This window comes from Anolis carolinensis, chromosome 5, assembly GCF_035594765.1.
Source record: "Anolis carolinensis isolate JA03-04 chromosome 5, rAnoCar3.1.pri, whole genome shotgun sequence".
Classification (NCBI taxonomy): Eukaryota; Metazoa; Chordata; class Lepidosauria; order Squamata; family Dactyloidae; genus Anolis; species Anolis carolinensis.
This window is the reverse complement of record NC_085845.1, coordinates 173,088,206-173,103,449: the sequence shown is the minus strand read 5'-3', so window position 1 is coordinate 173,103,449 and position 15,244 is coordinate 173,088,206. Positions and strand designations below refer to the sequence as shown.

Sequence of the window (15,244 nt, the reverse complement as noted above, 5' to 3'; positions counted from 1 at the left end):
AAAGCACTCCTGATAGATGGCCATCCAGCCTTTGCTGAAAAGCCTCCAGAACAGGGGGGTCCACCACCCTTTCAAACAGCATATAAAAGGGAAGCTATTAATAAATTAGTCTAGCAACTCTTGAGTGCTTACTTACTTAGGTGATCCCTCATTGTCCGAGTATGAGTGCCTTCCTACTGTAGTGTATTGGCGATGGATACATAGGTGACTATAGAGCCCTATTCTTGACCCCCATGTTCTTCCACAGTGAGGACATTGGTTTCCAGGTGGAAGGCGGTCCCGATCAGGGTTGGCTTGATGCGCCTTCCTCTTGGCACGTTTCTCCCTTTCGCACTCCATTCGTGCCTCTTCGAACTCCACAGCACTGTTGGTCACAGCTGACCTCCAATTAGAGCACTCAAGGGCTAGGGCTTCCCAGTTCTTGGTGTCTATGCCACAGTTTTTAAGGTTAGTTTTAAGCCCATTTTTAAACCTCTTTTCTTGTCCACCAACATTCCATTTTCTGTTCTTGAGTTGGGAGTATAGTAACTGCTTTGGGAGACAGTGATTGGGCATTCGGATAACATGGCCAGTCCAGCAGAGTTGATGAGGTTGGAGCATCGCTTCAATGCTAGTGGCCTTTGCTTCTTCCAGTACACTGACATTTGTCCGCCTATCTTCCCAATAGATTTGCAGTTTGGTGGGGCAGGGACTCTTCCAGGATTCCATAGCATTGAGCCATGGCAGTTAAAGCCATGCCAAACTGCCTTCATTCTGGGTTGTTATGAGTTTTCCGGGCTGTCTGGCCATGTTCCAGAAGTATTCTCTCCTGATGTTTTGCCCACATCTATGGCAGGTTGTCAGTTATATTGGAAATTAAGCATGGGAGATTTATATATACGTGGAAGGTCCAGGGTGGGAGAAAGAACTCTTGTCTTTTGGAGGCCAGTGTGAATTTTGTAATTGATCACCTTGATTAGCATTAATGGCCTTGTGAGCTTGAAGGCCTGGCTTCTTCCTGCATAAGGGAATACTTTGTTCAGAGGTGTTAGCTGGCCCTGATTGGTTCATGTCTGGAATTCCTCAATTTTCAGAGTGTTTCCCCCACAAGGCCATTAATGCTAACCAAGGTGATTAATTACAACATTCACATTGGCATCCAGCAGACAAGAGCTCTTTCTCCCACCCTGGACCTTCCACAAATATATAAACCTCCCTTGCTTAGTTTGCAATATACTTCACAACCTCTGAGTATGCCTGCCATAGATGTGGGTGAAACCTCAGGAGAGAATACTTCTGGAACATGGCCATACCGCCGGAAAACTCACAACAACCCAGTGATACTGGCCATGAAAGCCATCAACAACACATTGCCTTCGTTCTGTAATGTAGACGCATCCTTTGCCTTCAGAGTCATTTCCTCTTAGAACTGGAACTTTGAAAAACATCAAAACCCAAGTGCTGAAGAAGGAAGCAATACCAGCACCAGCCACACAACCCCGAGGTGCGTGCGCGGCCCCTTTAAGAACCCCATGCCCGGCTCCAAGATGGCGGCTGCCTTTGCCCTCTGCTCCGCCCGTGCCCTTCACTAAGATGGGGAGGGAGGGGGAAAGAATGATGTCATCGCATGACTGTGTTTTTATGAATGAAAAGAATCCTGTGAGTGAGTAATTCCAGGAAACTCATATTACAACTCAGCAGATCACGCAGCGCGCAGCCCAGCTCAGCCCTTTCTCGTCGCGGGGAAAAACAACAACTTCGCATTTCTTGGGGGATTTTTTTTGGTTTGCTTTTTGGTTATTTATATTTACAGAAGTAAACAAGGCGAGCCCAAAAGGGAAAAGGCAGAGGAGGGCAAACGAGGAGGAAGAAAGGAGGACAGTCAACAAAAGAAGTGAGTAGAAAATGGGTTTGTAACTCTGGAGGGGAGGAAAGTTACAGAAGAAGGGACTTTTCCCCCTGCTTTTAATTCCAGTGCCTTTTGCTTTGCCATGAGGATGGCAAGGGAAAGCCTGGAAAATATTTAAAAATAATATTTCTGCCCTTTTGCTTTGATCAGGAGGCTAGAAAATATCACTTATGGTTCAGATCTTGTGTTTTGAGGAGTGGCTGGTGTTAGAATATTGGCTTCCTTCCCTTGTCCAGTCGGAGTTTTAAAATTGAAATTATTTTTAACCTATTTAGAAAGCTCTTGGATTGTTGTTGTGTTGTTGTGTTGGATTGTTGTTGTTCCTTGTTGTTTTTGTGTCCTTTCAAAACCCACATTGGTGTCTCCACTCGGAAGGGGGGTGTTGCATGAACAAACAAACACACACAAAAATAGAGCAGGAAATGGCATAATAACAGACAGGACTTAGTTACTTACTCATGGCTCCTGTTCACCATGTGGATGCACGTGTTGAGGCCTGGGTCACATGGAGCCCTGGCTCCAGTCTCAAATTGGGGTTAATGGGAGAGGGGACCCCCATAAGGAAACTTAAAATCAGTGTGGACCCAACTCCTGGGCCTTTGGACACCTCTTTTTCCTTTCCAGGCCAGGATAAACCAGCCAGTTTCATAAGGCAGCCCTTTTGAAATGCCTTCCCACTCGGAAGAATTGGATCTGTTTCCCTCCAAAGAATAAATAGATGAGAGGAAAGGAAGGGGCCTGAGGCTGTTAGGAATGGTGGGAGTTGGAGTCCAAAACACCTGGAGGGCTCAAGTTTGTCCATGCCTGATCTAGATGCATCTTCAGTTAACCGGCACTCATGCGGAGTGATAGATGCCAGCTAAATGTACTCTCTGGTTGCTGATACAACAACAACTCCTACTAATAATAATAATTGTTATTGATTATCCCTTAGGCTGTATCACAATACCAAACCAAGACTCTGTAGTAAGTTAAAATAAGACACTTATCACAACACAGTAAATAAATATGGTTAAACTGAATCTATACATCATATTTCCTTATCACACCTACACTTTACCCCGATCAGCCCCACGTATCGTTTTGCTTAAATACAGAGCTGTTTTATGTTATTTTTTGGGTCTTGACCACACATAAAATCCGTTGTTCTGATGTGAGATTCCCAATACATATGGACCAGGGTACGAGTCTCACCTTCCGATACAATTTCCAGTCAAATATTATGTGTGCTGTATCTTCAATTTCAAGTGATATTAATGATGAAATGCAGTAATTTAAAGCAAATTTAACTTAAACTAACATTTTGGCAAAAAATATATACATATTACATTTATTATTTCTTTGATTTTTTTTGCCAGTTGCTTGAGTTCTGGTTAATTGAGAGTCTACTGTGTTTAAAAAAAAGAAATCCACACTTAAGATCTAAAGTCCTGGGGGTCCATATTTTTCCTTCTGGAAGCAGGGTGGGCTTCCAGTTTTTTTGTTTTTGTTTTGGAGTCATGGCTAATGGTCATATTTGGGGTTAAGGAAGGAATCCAGCATGATGTTGTGGTTTAGTCGGAGACCAGGGTTCGAATCCCTAGTAGCGTGTAGAAACCCATTTTGTCAAGTCTCAGATTGTCTCTACACTGTAGAATTAATGCAGTTTGAAACTACATCCCCTTCCACACAGCTTAATAAAATCCCACAAGTTCTGCTTTGAACTGGAATATATGGCAGTGTGGACTCAGATAATCCATTTCAAAGCAGATATTGTGGGATTATCTGCCTTCATATTCTGGGTTATATGGTGGTGTGGTTAATTGCCATGGCTAAATGCTATGGAGTCCTGGGACTTGTAGCGTCGCAAGGTTAGCCAACAATACCTTTTGTTGTGCCTCCCAGGGTTCTGTAGTATTATGGCAGTTAATGTGGTATGAAACTGCATTGATGCCACGGTGTACATGCAGCCTCAAAAGGACGAAGACAGCAACCCTTCCAAATCTTGCCAATAAAACTGTGATACTGTGCCTTTAGGCCACTATAAATTGCAAATGACTTGAAGGCATAAACAGCAACAACAAAAAGAATCCCTTTAGGCCCAAACGTGCTGGAAATATTGAAGCATTTGGCTGTTTTTGCCTGTTTAGTGTGTAGTACATGTATCACCTGTCCAGGTCACCTGGAGGTGCTTCTTCTGCAATGCACCTGCTATTTAAGTCTTTGTGTTGTTTACGCATTGACCTAGTGTCTTCAAAGATGTTTTGGACTTTAGTAAGAGCTACAGTTGCCAGCATTGAGCATGTTAACTAGGGGAAGATGGGAGATACAGTACAGAAACCTCTGGAGGGAGAAGGTTGATCTATTCTAAGGCATGTCAGGATAGCTCATGTGTTATTTCAGCTTATGATAGAAAACTAATTTGAAAAGGCTTACGAAATACTGTAGCAACAGTTGCTTAATATCCAATAGCAAGCTGAAATAAATAAAAACGATAAAAAGCAGAGCCAAAATATTAATTGTTGAAGGAGTAGTTAAAAAGTCCAAAGCAACACGTGAAAAATAGAGTCTCCCATCTCCCCCAGGCAAATAAGCAGCTAATTGATATGTCTGGGGAGGACCTTTAACCTGTACAAGGACGACACAAAAAATATATGTATCCGGTTCATACTGAACATTTATTGCAGTACAATTCCTCTTTAACTGCCATGTCAGCTTCACCCTGTTGAATCCTGAGCTGTTTGTCTGCCAATTCTGAATGTCCCCGAATTCAAACAGGTGCATTTAAAATGGAATCATAACATTATAATTGTATAGTGTGACCAGGTCCAATGTTTCTGACACAAATACGAAGCACCTGTTTATGGTATGCTGCCAGGTGAGGTCTATGTTATGGGTGTTTTGATCTGCAGTCAGCAGCTAGTGAAAAGTCCTGCTTTTGAGACTGGAATCATTACAAACAACCTCCTACTTTGGCAAAAGTCAGTTCCATTTTTCCATGGAGTTTTAATGCCTTGGGAAAATGAAACTTAAAAATGATCAAACCTAGGTACTGTGATTTGCATTCCAAGCTGATGGAAATCATTTCTATATTATTTGATAATGCTGGAAACCTCTAACAGCTGTCAACTACCCTTTTAAATTCTCGTCAGACTTTCTTTTAACTGTTCTTATTTTATTTTATTTTGATTTAGATTATTGTACCACATGGCTAAGCAAGCAGGCCTGCCGTGCCAGTCTACCTGAAATGGCTGTGTTTCACCTGAGCCAGGTGGTTTCTGTATAAGTAACCTGACTGGTGACTCACGATAGAGTGAGAGGCAGAGAGAAATTCTAGGTAAAAAGGCAAGTGTTGCCCAACAGATAACATAATTAGGAAAATTACTTAATTGAAGAAGGCAAATAAGGGGAGGATCTTCGAGGTGCATAGCTATATGTGGGCAAAACATGAAGACGTAGGACCTCTATGACAACGTTTCTTGAGCTTTTATTCAATGGTACACATAATCTGATGCTTCCTACAGGTAACAAAATGCAATATTTATTGGTGGAGTTACATTGGCCCTCACTTCAATTTATTTTGCATTTTAAAAAAACAGAAAGTTATACATTGCAAGGAATTAGGTACAAATATAAGTCTAGCCCACAGTGGTGCAGCGGATTTAACTGCTGTGCTGCTAATCTCGCTGACCGAAAGGTTGGCAGTTTGATTCCAGGGAGCGGGGGAGCTCCTGTTGTTAGCCCCAGCTTCTGCCAACCTAGCAGTTCGAAAACATGCAAATATGAGTAGATCAATAGGTACTGGCGGGAAGATAACTGCGCACCATGCAGTTATGCTGGCCACATGACCTTGGAGATGTCTATGGAGAACACTGGCTTTTTGGCTTAGAAATGCAGATGAGCACCAACCCCCAGAGTCGGACACAACTAGATTTAATGTCAGGGGAAAACCTTTACCTAGAGTATAGCATGTAGTTTAATCTGAAGCAAAAACATTTAACCAGTTGCTAAAGGCTAAATCAACACAGATGTGAACTGGCAAACACTGGGGGTGCATCTACACTGTTGAATTAACACAGTTTGACACCACTTTTGCTGAGGCATAGCATTCTGGCAGAGATGGCTTTTATGAAACCTTATAAAATTACAACTCTCATGATTCCATAGCATTGAGTCATGCCAGTTCTTTGACAGTGTACATGTATCCTGAATTTAGCTGTTAGGTTTGTCTTATTCCCGTTCACAAATCTAACACCCCCCAAGTCCTAGTGCTGTAATTTATTTATTTTGAAAATTACAAAAAGCTTTGTACCACTTGGAAATTTTTTTATCAGTTTCATGGTGGCACTAGCATTTTGAACATTTTGTAACACCACTCCCTTCCCCTGGAATTTTTTTTTAATGTGGTCTACTCTAAACAAACCCGTGAAATATTGACTGGAAAGTTATATTTTTCCCTTTTAAAATTAAAGTTATCTAATGTTTGTTTACAGATGACTGCACAGTAATTTATTTTTAAAACAAATATCTGTGAGGATATATTTTTGAGAGCACAATTCACAGTTTTGCCATTTGTACAGGAACTCTTGCCACACACAGATACTTTATTTTGCGGTTCAGCTTCTAGCCTGTTATAAAGTGCCTAATGCATGTTTATGGCTTCCAAGGAATGCAGTTCTAAAACTAGTGGTTTGTTCCATCATCTCGTTAAATAACTCTGGTGACAAAATGCTTTCTTTTTAGACTAGATTTAGTGATACCTTACACAGAACAGTAGGCGTTTTTGAAATTTTGAACATATGTATCTATCAGGCATGGACCATAGTAAGTTGCTATGATTACAATAGCCTAGACCTATACTTAGACTGAATAAATACCCCTGAATTTAGTTGCGCTCATTTAGAATGAATACATGTAGGGCTGGACTACAAAAACTCTCTCTAAAAAATAGAAGAAATACAGGCAGGTGCCTCCTATATAGATACACACACACACACACACAAACACAGTTTTGAGTTGCTGTGAGTTTTCCAGGATGTATGGCCATGTTCCAGAAGCATTCTCTTCTGACGTTTCACCCACATCAATGGCAGGCATCCTCAGAGGTTGTGAGGTCTGTTGGAAACTAGGCAAGTGGGGTTTATATATCTGTGGAATAATGTCCAGGGTGGAAGAAAGAACTCTTGCCTGCTTGAGGCAAGTGTGAATGGTGGAATTGGCCACCTTAATTAGCATTGAATGGCCTTGCAGCTTCAATGCCTGGCTTCTTCCTGACTGAGGGAATGCTTTGTTGGGAGGTGTTAGCTGGCCCTGATTGTTTCATGCCTGGAATTTCTCTGTTTTCTGAATGTCGTTCTTTATTCACTGTCCTGATTTTAGAGGTTTTTTTAAATACTGGTAGCCAGATTTTGTTCATTTTCATGGTTTCCTCCTTTCTGTCCACATGCTTGTGGATTTCAATGGCTTCTCTGTGTAGTCTGACATGGTGGTTGTTAGAGTGGTCCAGCATTTCTGTGTTCTCAAATAATATGCTGTGTATTTAACTATTTGTATTTAACTATTTTCCTGGGCACCCTACGTAATGAAGAATTCCATGCAAACAAAGTGAGCGTGTTGGTGGAGAAAGGACATAGTGTACCTTTCTCCTATCATCAGCCCCCTTGGTTCCCATATTTGCAGCAATGGAAGGGAAGTCATTTCTTTGGTGAAAGGCTTTTAAAATTCAACTGCTAAACACGTATAGGCAGTCAAGTCCCTATGTTACAAACATCCGACTTTGAAAGAACTCTTAGTTACCAACAGAGGTGAGACAAGAGGAAGTGAGAGAAATCTACCCCTAGAAAAGGAAAGTCACTCTTGGAAGAATTATCATGGGGAAAAGGTGTCTCCACTGAAGCTTTGTCACCAATCCTTGTTTACTTGCACAGACAGCTAAACAAACACCACAGGGGTGTTAACCCTTGCCTATGCTATCCAAAGATATATAGATAGATAGATAGATAGATAGATAGATAGATAGATAGATAGATAGATAGATAGATATCCTTTGCTGCTATCTTGTTGAATGCTCTCTATTATGAGTGATGATGATTATATAATAAGGTTTTCTTGGTGAGACTTAGTCAGTGAAGGTTTCCCTTTGCCTTCCTCTAAGGCTGAAAGAGTATGAGTTACCCAAGATCACCAAGTAGTTTTCCCGGGGAGAGCGCGAATGAGCTCCCTCTATCAGCTCCAGCTCCATTCGGGGACATGAGAGAAGGCTACCACGAGGATAGTAAAATCATCAAAACACCTGGCCGTCCCCTGGGCAATGTCCTTGCAGATGGCCAATTCTCTCACATAACTTGCAGTTTCTCAAGTCTCTCCTGACACGAAAAAAGTACAACACTGAAACCACGATACCAGTGTTTTTCTTGTATTGGAGAATAGCAAGTATATTTTCCCAATATGTTGAGAATTGTCACTATATTTATGCCTACTGGCTAAAATTCTTTGTCTCTTTCCTGGAAATGTATAGCTTAAGGATCAATACCAGTCCAAGAGCTACCAATTTTAGCCGTGCACTACACTACTGTATTCTGAATTTAAAATAGTCTGCTATTCTTCCTGTTGTGCGTTGTCAAGTCATTTCCGAATTATGGTGACCATATGACAGTATTTTTTGACAAAATTTATTCTGAAGATGTTAATCATTGCCTTTCTTTAAGGCTGAGAGATATGACTTGCATAAGGCCACTCAATGAGTTTGTGTGGCTGAGTGGGGATTTGAACCCTGGTTTCCCAGAGTCCTGGCCAACTAGCCAAAATGTAATTCCCAGGACCCTTCCACACAGCCCTATATCCCAGAATATCAAGGCAGAACATCCCACAATATCTGCTTAGAACTGGGTTAATTGAGTCCACACTGCCATTATTCCAGTTCAAAGCAGATAATGTGGGATTTTATTCAGCTGTGTGGAAGGGGCCCTAATATCAGCCACAAGAAACTCATTTAATCAATGAGATACTGATTTAATGTTCAGAGCTGATTCAATGAGTCTGCTTGAGTTGGGAGTAGCAATGGATTTAGACCACTATGTGAGCATTTGTTGTTGTTGTTGTGTGCCCTCAAGCCATTTCTGATCAAAGGAGACCCTATTATGTGGTTTTCTTGGTAGGATTTGTTCAGAAGTTTGCCATTTCCTTCCTCTGAGGTTGAGAGAGTGTAACTTGCCCAAGATCATCCAGTGGCTTTCACGGCCAAGTGTGGAATACAAAACTTCAAAACAATACATCAAGACCATTTGTCTAGCTCAATCTTGCTTCCCTTCCGAGCCACATCAGCTTTTGGGCAAAAGTCAAACGTTCAGTGAGAGTTTTAAAAAACAGATGTTGACATTATGTCATCTTTCAGACGTTGCATGGCCCTCCAGATGTGCTTGAATATGAATTCCCAAGAGATGTAACCAGCATAACAAATCCTAAGGAATGCTAGGAGTTGCAGTTCAAGAGCATCTGGAATGTACATGGTCCCCAATCCCTTTTGTTTTGTTTTGTTTTTTGTTTTTGGGTATTTTTGAGTGGAGATTTTAGGACTGAAACTTTTGGATTATGAAACATGTGTTTTGTCTTTGAGCTGTGATTCCTCTGTTGAGGCAATTATTGTGTGGTGTCTTTGAATGCAGAAGGTTATTAAGGTAATTATTTTCATACCTGCAAACCCTTAGGGTTACAAGAACATATAACTATAGACATATTTCAGCACACTGCTCTGACATCACACCTGTTTTCCTGAAGATGATGTGCTCTTGCCTTAAATAATGTGAATAAGGAGCACATAGGCTTGCTTTTAAAACTGCACACGGTTTAAGAGTGCTATTTCAGCTTCCCAGGAGCATTGTTTCCTGGGTGGCACACTAAGATAAAATAAGATTTTTTTAAAAATACAATATTTCCAGAATTTCCAGAAGCGAGACTTAAAACCATATTTATGATAGAAATAAAAATATACAATGTACAAGAAAGTTAGGGGAAAAGACAAAAGGAATTGATTATGTGTTTGTTTTTTTGTAAATGACTATAGAAACTTTGCTAATAAACCACAGCCTTGATAATACATATGTTGCTTATGGCTGCAGTCCCAGTGCAATTTGGTGTCTCAATAAATGTGTGTCTATAGCACTGGATTGAAGATATGAACTCCTTTGCAATCAACATGAGTTTATTCAAAGAGCATATAAGAGTCAATAGACTTTCCACCCTTTAAATATTAGTGTGGGTCAAGACAGTTGGAGCCAGATTAGATGTAACCTCAGTTTTAAGTCTAAGAATTAAAAGAACAGGAGAATTTTTAAAGTTCTTACGTTATTAAAATTGTATTTATTTCTATTTAAAGCACAGATTTTTGATCTCTCACTCCACCAAAGCCTTTGAAGCAATGTACAGTAGATGAAAAGGAGATGTTACATACTTAAAAACAAACAAAAATTGTGCCTCCAAAAATAGTTTATAAAACACCGATATGTAAAAGAGCTAAAGCGGCACCCCAGGTTTTAAGAATCAAATGCCATATGAAATACTACAGTCATCGTTTTCTATTGGAAGCTTACGCATAATAGAGTCAGCTTGACATCCCTTGAGAGGGAGGTGCACAGCAACCGCGCCACAACAAAACCCTGCCAAATTTGGAGTAGGCTCATAGGAAGTAGTCTTTCAGATATCTTGACCCTAAGACATTTAGGTTTTTGTTGATCCCCATGACAGGTTCATCTTCTGGCATAGGTCAGAAATGACTTGAGGGTGTGCAAGAACCAGAACATCAAAACCAAGATCTTGAACTTGGAAGCAAACTTGAACCCAGTTGGTGCAAGACCAGTGATGCTTGGTATCTAATGCACACAGCTATCAAGCGTCTAGCCATTATATTTTGCATTAATTGTAGCTTCTAAACTTAATTATTGGATTTATTGAAATCTCTTTGCATGCTGATATACAACAAAAGGGAAATATCATCAATATAAAAACTAAGATATAGCTCTCCAGTGCGGGTTATCAGCATTTACAATGAGCAGGGAACCAGCATGACGTAGTGGTTGACTCTGGAGACCAGGGTCCAAATCTCTCCTTGACCAGTCTCTCAGCCTCAGTGGAAGGCAAAGGAAAACTCAGAAAAATCTTGGAGAGGAAACACCACGATAGGATCCTCATAAGTCTGAAATGACCTGAAGGCACACAACAGTAACAATGGCAAACCTATCACAGGGGTTTCTTGGCAAGATTTATTCATAGGGGGGTTGCCTTGGCTTTCTTCTGAAGCTGAGGCTACCTCCAAAAATGAAAGCAGCCAAAAACTAACTGCTGAACAGTGCAAGGACACCCACATTATCTGCTTTGAACTGTATTATATGAGTCTACACTGCCATAATAATCCAGTTCAAATCAGATAATCTGGATCTTACATGGTAGTGTAGAATGGGCCTAAGTGAAACTTAAATTCTTGCAGAAGATTAATGTTTCCATTAATCTTCTCCCCAGCTTCATTTACCATGGCTGCATAAGTGTTGTACAAGGTTATGGTCTTTTGTTTAACTCGTTGTTGTTTAACTTTACTAAAACAAAAGCAAAATAGTCAAGAAAAAGAAACATCTGTAATTTCCATCTGCATTGGTTAAAATAGCCAATGATGAAGAATGCACGGAGATCCCACCTGAGCTCAGTACATGAAATTATTGAAATAGCCCTGGATTCCCTCACTATGGGAGGTCAAAACTCCAATGCCTCCAATGTTGACATTTAAAGACTGGCTGGCTTTGTTCATTTAAAGACCAGAAATGAAGCAAATATTAGCCACTGCTTATGCATGCAATGATACCCCTGAATCACATTGGGTGAATTTTTTAATTGCGCACAGATTTGCTTCATAGATCATAAAATGCATGAAAACATTTTGATTCATAGGTCATAAATTATGCAATAGCACCTACTTCCCCAGGGCAATCCTGCAGTAGTACATGAAGACCTGGAGTCTTTCTATTTTTAAATTTAGGATTCCAAGATGAGTAAGTGCCTGGTTTTCACTCTCCTAAAGTCAGGTATAGTTATGTTGAACTGATGTCATGCTAGCAACAGTTTGGTTTTATATTGTAAAATAACAGGGTGATATCAAACATACATCGATATATGGTACAAATACCTTGGGATTTGTTCATGCTTTTTAGCCCTTCTGTCTCCTTTCTCTCTGCTCTGAATCAAAACGTGGTTACCACTCATCTCCCCTACATCTATTTCCACCTCGGTTGAAATATTAGAATCATAGCTGTTTGAAACCAAGATGCACCCTTTATATATACATTAGTCTTAAAGAATGATGGACATTGCATTAATGATTGTCCTATATGCATAATGCACACAAATGTATTTTCTACCTCATGCTGATTTCTAGCTGTGGTTCCATGTGAAATCCAAGCTTTAGGAATCAGTTCAACATGTTTTGTCCTGCTTTCTCCATCAGTTCCTTGACACACATGCAGTTCTTTAATTTTGCTGGATTTTAATCTGAAGGCAGAAAATCGATTTCACATGACTTTCTGTTATGTAAAGACTTCAAACAAGTCACCACTTGGTGGGGAAAGTAGTCTTGTAAACCCACCCTCTTGCTTCTTCTCTGCTTAGGAAACACAAGGAAATATTTTGAACATTTGATATAATGTGTGAGAGTACAGCTGTACCCTAAGATGTATGTTTCCACATGCATATAAGCCTTTGCTTTCAAATTAAAGCCATCCAGTATAGATGAACAACTCCTGATTCCAAACGTGGAATTCACTAGTGACATAATTATGTTACATTAGATGTTAGATGGCATACCTGCACAACCAGTATGTATGTGTATGTGTATATATGTGTGTGTGTGTGTATATATATAATTATGCCATGTAAATAACACTGGTATACAGCAGTATATGGATTGTCTCAAAAATCTGTCTTAGACTTGTTGAATGTGGGATTGTCTACCTAGTTCTTCTGTGAACTACATTTTCAAGGCAAAGGAAAAATCTTTGAAAACATTGTTAGAAAATTCAAATGGGGCAGGGATAGGCCATTGTGATCTTATTACACTTCAACTCCTCTAATACCTCACCATTGGCTTTTCCAGTAGTCAGATGAGAATTGAAGCCCAACTTTGCCTTCATCCTCAGTAATCTTTTTTCTTTTCCTAACTTCTTTTGAACCCATCACCTCAAACAGAAAGAAGAATGAAAGGAGCTGCACAGGAAATATCCGATATAATGGCAGAGAAATAGCCACATAGTAACTGCAGTGTTGTTAATTGACATTGACTTGTATTGACCCTATGAATGAGAGACTCCAAGCAATTCTGTTGTCTGGCTATGTCTGTCACAAAATTAGCAGTACAATATTTCAATCTTCTAATAGGTACCTCTTCTCTTCAAATACCTTGTTCTTGGGATCTTGAGGTTCCACTTAGTACAGTAGAGTCTCACTTATCCAACGTTCTGGATTATCCAACATATTTTTGTAGTCAATGTTTTCAATACATCGTGATATTTTGGTGCTAAATTCGTAAATACAGTAATTACTACATAGCATTACTGCGTATTGAACTACTTATTCTGTCAAATTTGTTGTATAACATGATGCTTTGGTGCTTAATTTGTAAAATCATACCCTAATTTGATGTTTAATAGGCTTTTCCTTAATCTCTCCTTATTATCCAACATATTCACTTATCCAACATTCTGCTGGCTCGTTTATGTTGGATAAGTGAGACTCTACTGTATAAGCAAGACTAAATTTTCTAAAGAGCTTTCTGATTAATAAAAATAATGAATTAATAAGGCCATCAGTGTTGCCAATCTACTGCATGTAATTCAACCATATTTTATCAATAATAATAATAACAACAAAGTTTATTTATATCCCACTACCTCTCAAGACTATACAGCACTCCTGTTATAGAAACCTTATTTACTGTGTGCCAAGGAAGAGATGCAGCCCTTCCCTTTAGCAGCACGTTCAGTGGTCTTCTGCTTACTTCATGGAATGCAGTCATACAAGTGCCATGGAGATTTGTTGGACATTCCCAGTGATGCAATTTTGTGCTGTCTGACACAAAATTGAACCAGCAGCAGCACTCTATGAACTTCCTTTTACTTTTTACTCTCAAAGGGTTCACAGAGGGGCAAGACAATGTACAGGCAGTCCCCAAGTTATGAATAAGATAGGTTCTGTAGGTTTGTTCTTAAGTTGAATGTGTATATAAGTCGGAACAGGTAAATTTCTTAAGCATAACTCAAGCCAAACATGTATGCATGTATGTGTACATGTATATATGTATATATAGCTTTGGATATCATAGGGAAGGGCTAACAACCCTGTAGTGTTTGTTTTGCTGTCTGTGTCCCTGTTCAGAAGATTTTGCCTCACGTTCTGTCCCTGTGATCATTGGAACTTGAAAAATCTGGCTTGTTGTGGAAACCAGGATTGTTGAGAAACCTTCAGTTGAGACACCTTTTCTCAGGGAAAACTTGCTTGTATATATATTTTTTGCAAACCTCCTTTGGTTCTGCTCTAGGAATAAGGTGGCAAACAAACTAATAAACAAAAAATAAAATATAGACTTTAGAAATTTGCTTTATCTTTCAAAACCATTTATTAAAGGTAAAGGTCAAGGTGTTCCCCTGACATTAAGTCTAGTCGTGTCCAACTCTGGAGGGTGGTGCTCATCTCCATTTCTAAGCCGAAGAGCTGGCATTGTCTGTAGATGCCTCCAAGGTCATGTGGCCAGAATGACTGCATGGACCTTCCCGCCAAAGTGGTACCTATTGATCTACTCACGTTTGCATGTTTTCCAACTGTTAGGTTGGCCAAAGCTGGGGCTAACAGCAGGAGCTCACTCTGCTTTCCAGATTTGAACTGTCGACCTTTTGGTCAGCAAGTTCAGCAGCTCAGCAGTTTAACCCACTGTGACACCAGGGGCTCTACAGATACAGTAATTGGGTTTTTAAAAAAATAATTAAACTCCTAATCTAGCACTCTGCTCTGTCCCATCCTTTCACAGAACTTTAGATGACGGTTAACAAAAGCAGCAAAAATAGAAGTAAAATTTTCTCATTATCTTCTGCAGTGCAACACATTTATTTCCATTTAAAAATAGATAGGAAACAACAAGAAAGAGGCTGTTCCACATGCAAAAAATGTTTATCACCCAGAGCGAGATGAATTGCAGCCATTCAGATGATGTTGGATTATAACTCCCAGCATTCCTCATTGCTGGCTAAAGTTGTTGAGTCAGAGTTCAGCAACATCTTGGAAGGTCCGGTATGGCCTTGACATAAGGTCGGAGTCACCAGTTTCCTTCATTTAGCCATAGGAATT

General features: G+C 39.9%; 1 protein-coding gene across 1 annotated transcript in view; it reads left to right on the top strand.

Annotated features, from left to right (window-relative positions):
• The first annotated feature begins 1,558 nt into the window (after positions 1-1,558).
• Positions 1,559-15,244, top strand: part of maff (MAF bZIP transcription factor F) — a 31,904-nt gene continuing 18,218 nt past the window's right edge. Inside the window, exon 1 of the mRNA XM_008120307.3 lies at positions 1,559-1,873. The gene's annotated coding sequence lies outside the window, so the exon portion shown is untranslated. The remainder of the gene's footprint in view (positions 1,874-15,244) is intronic.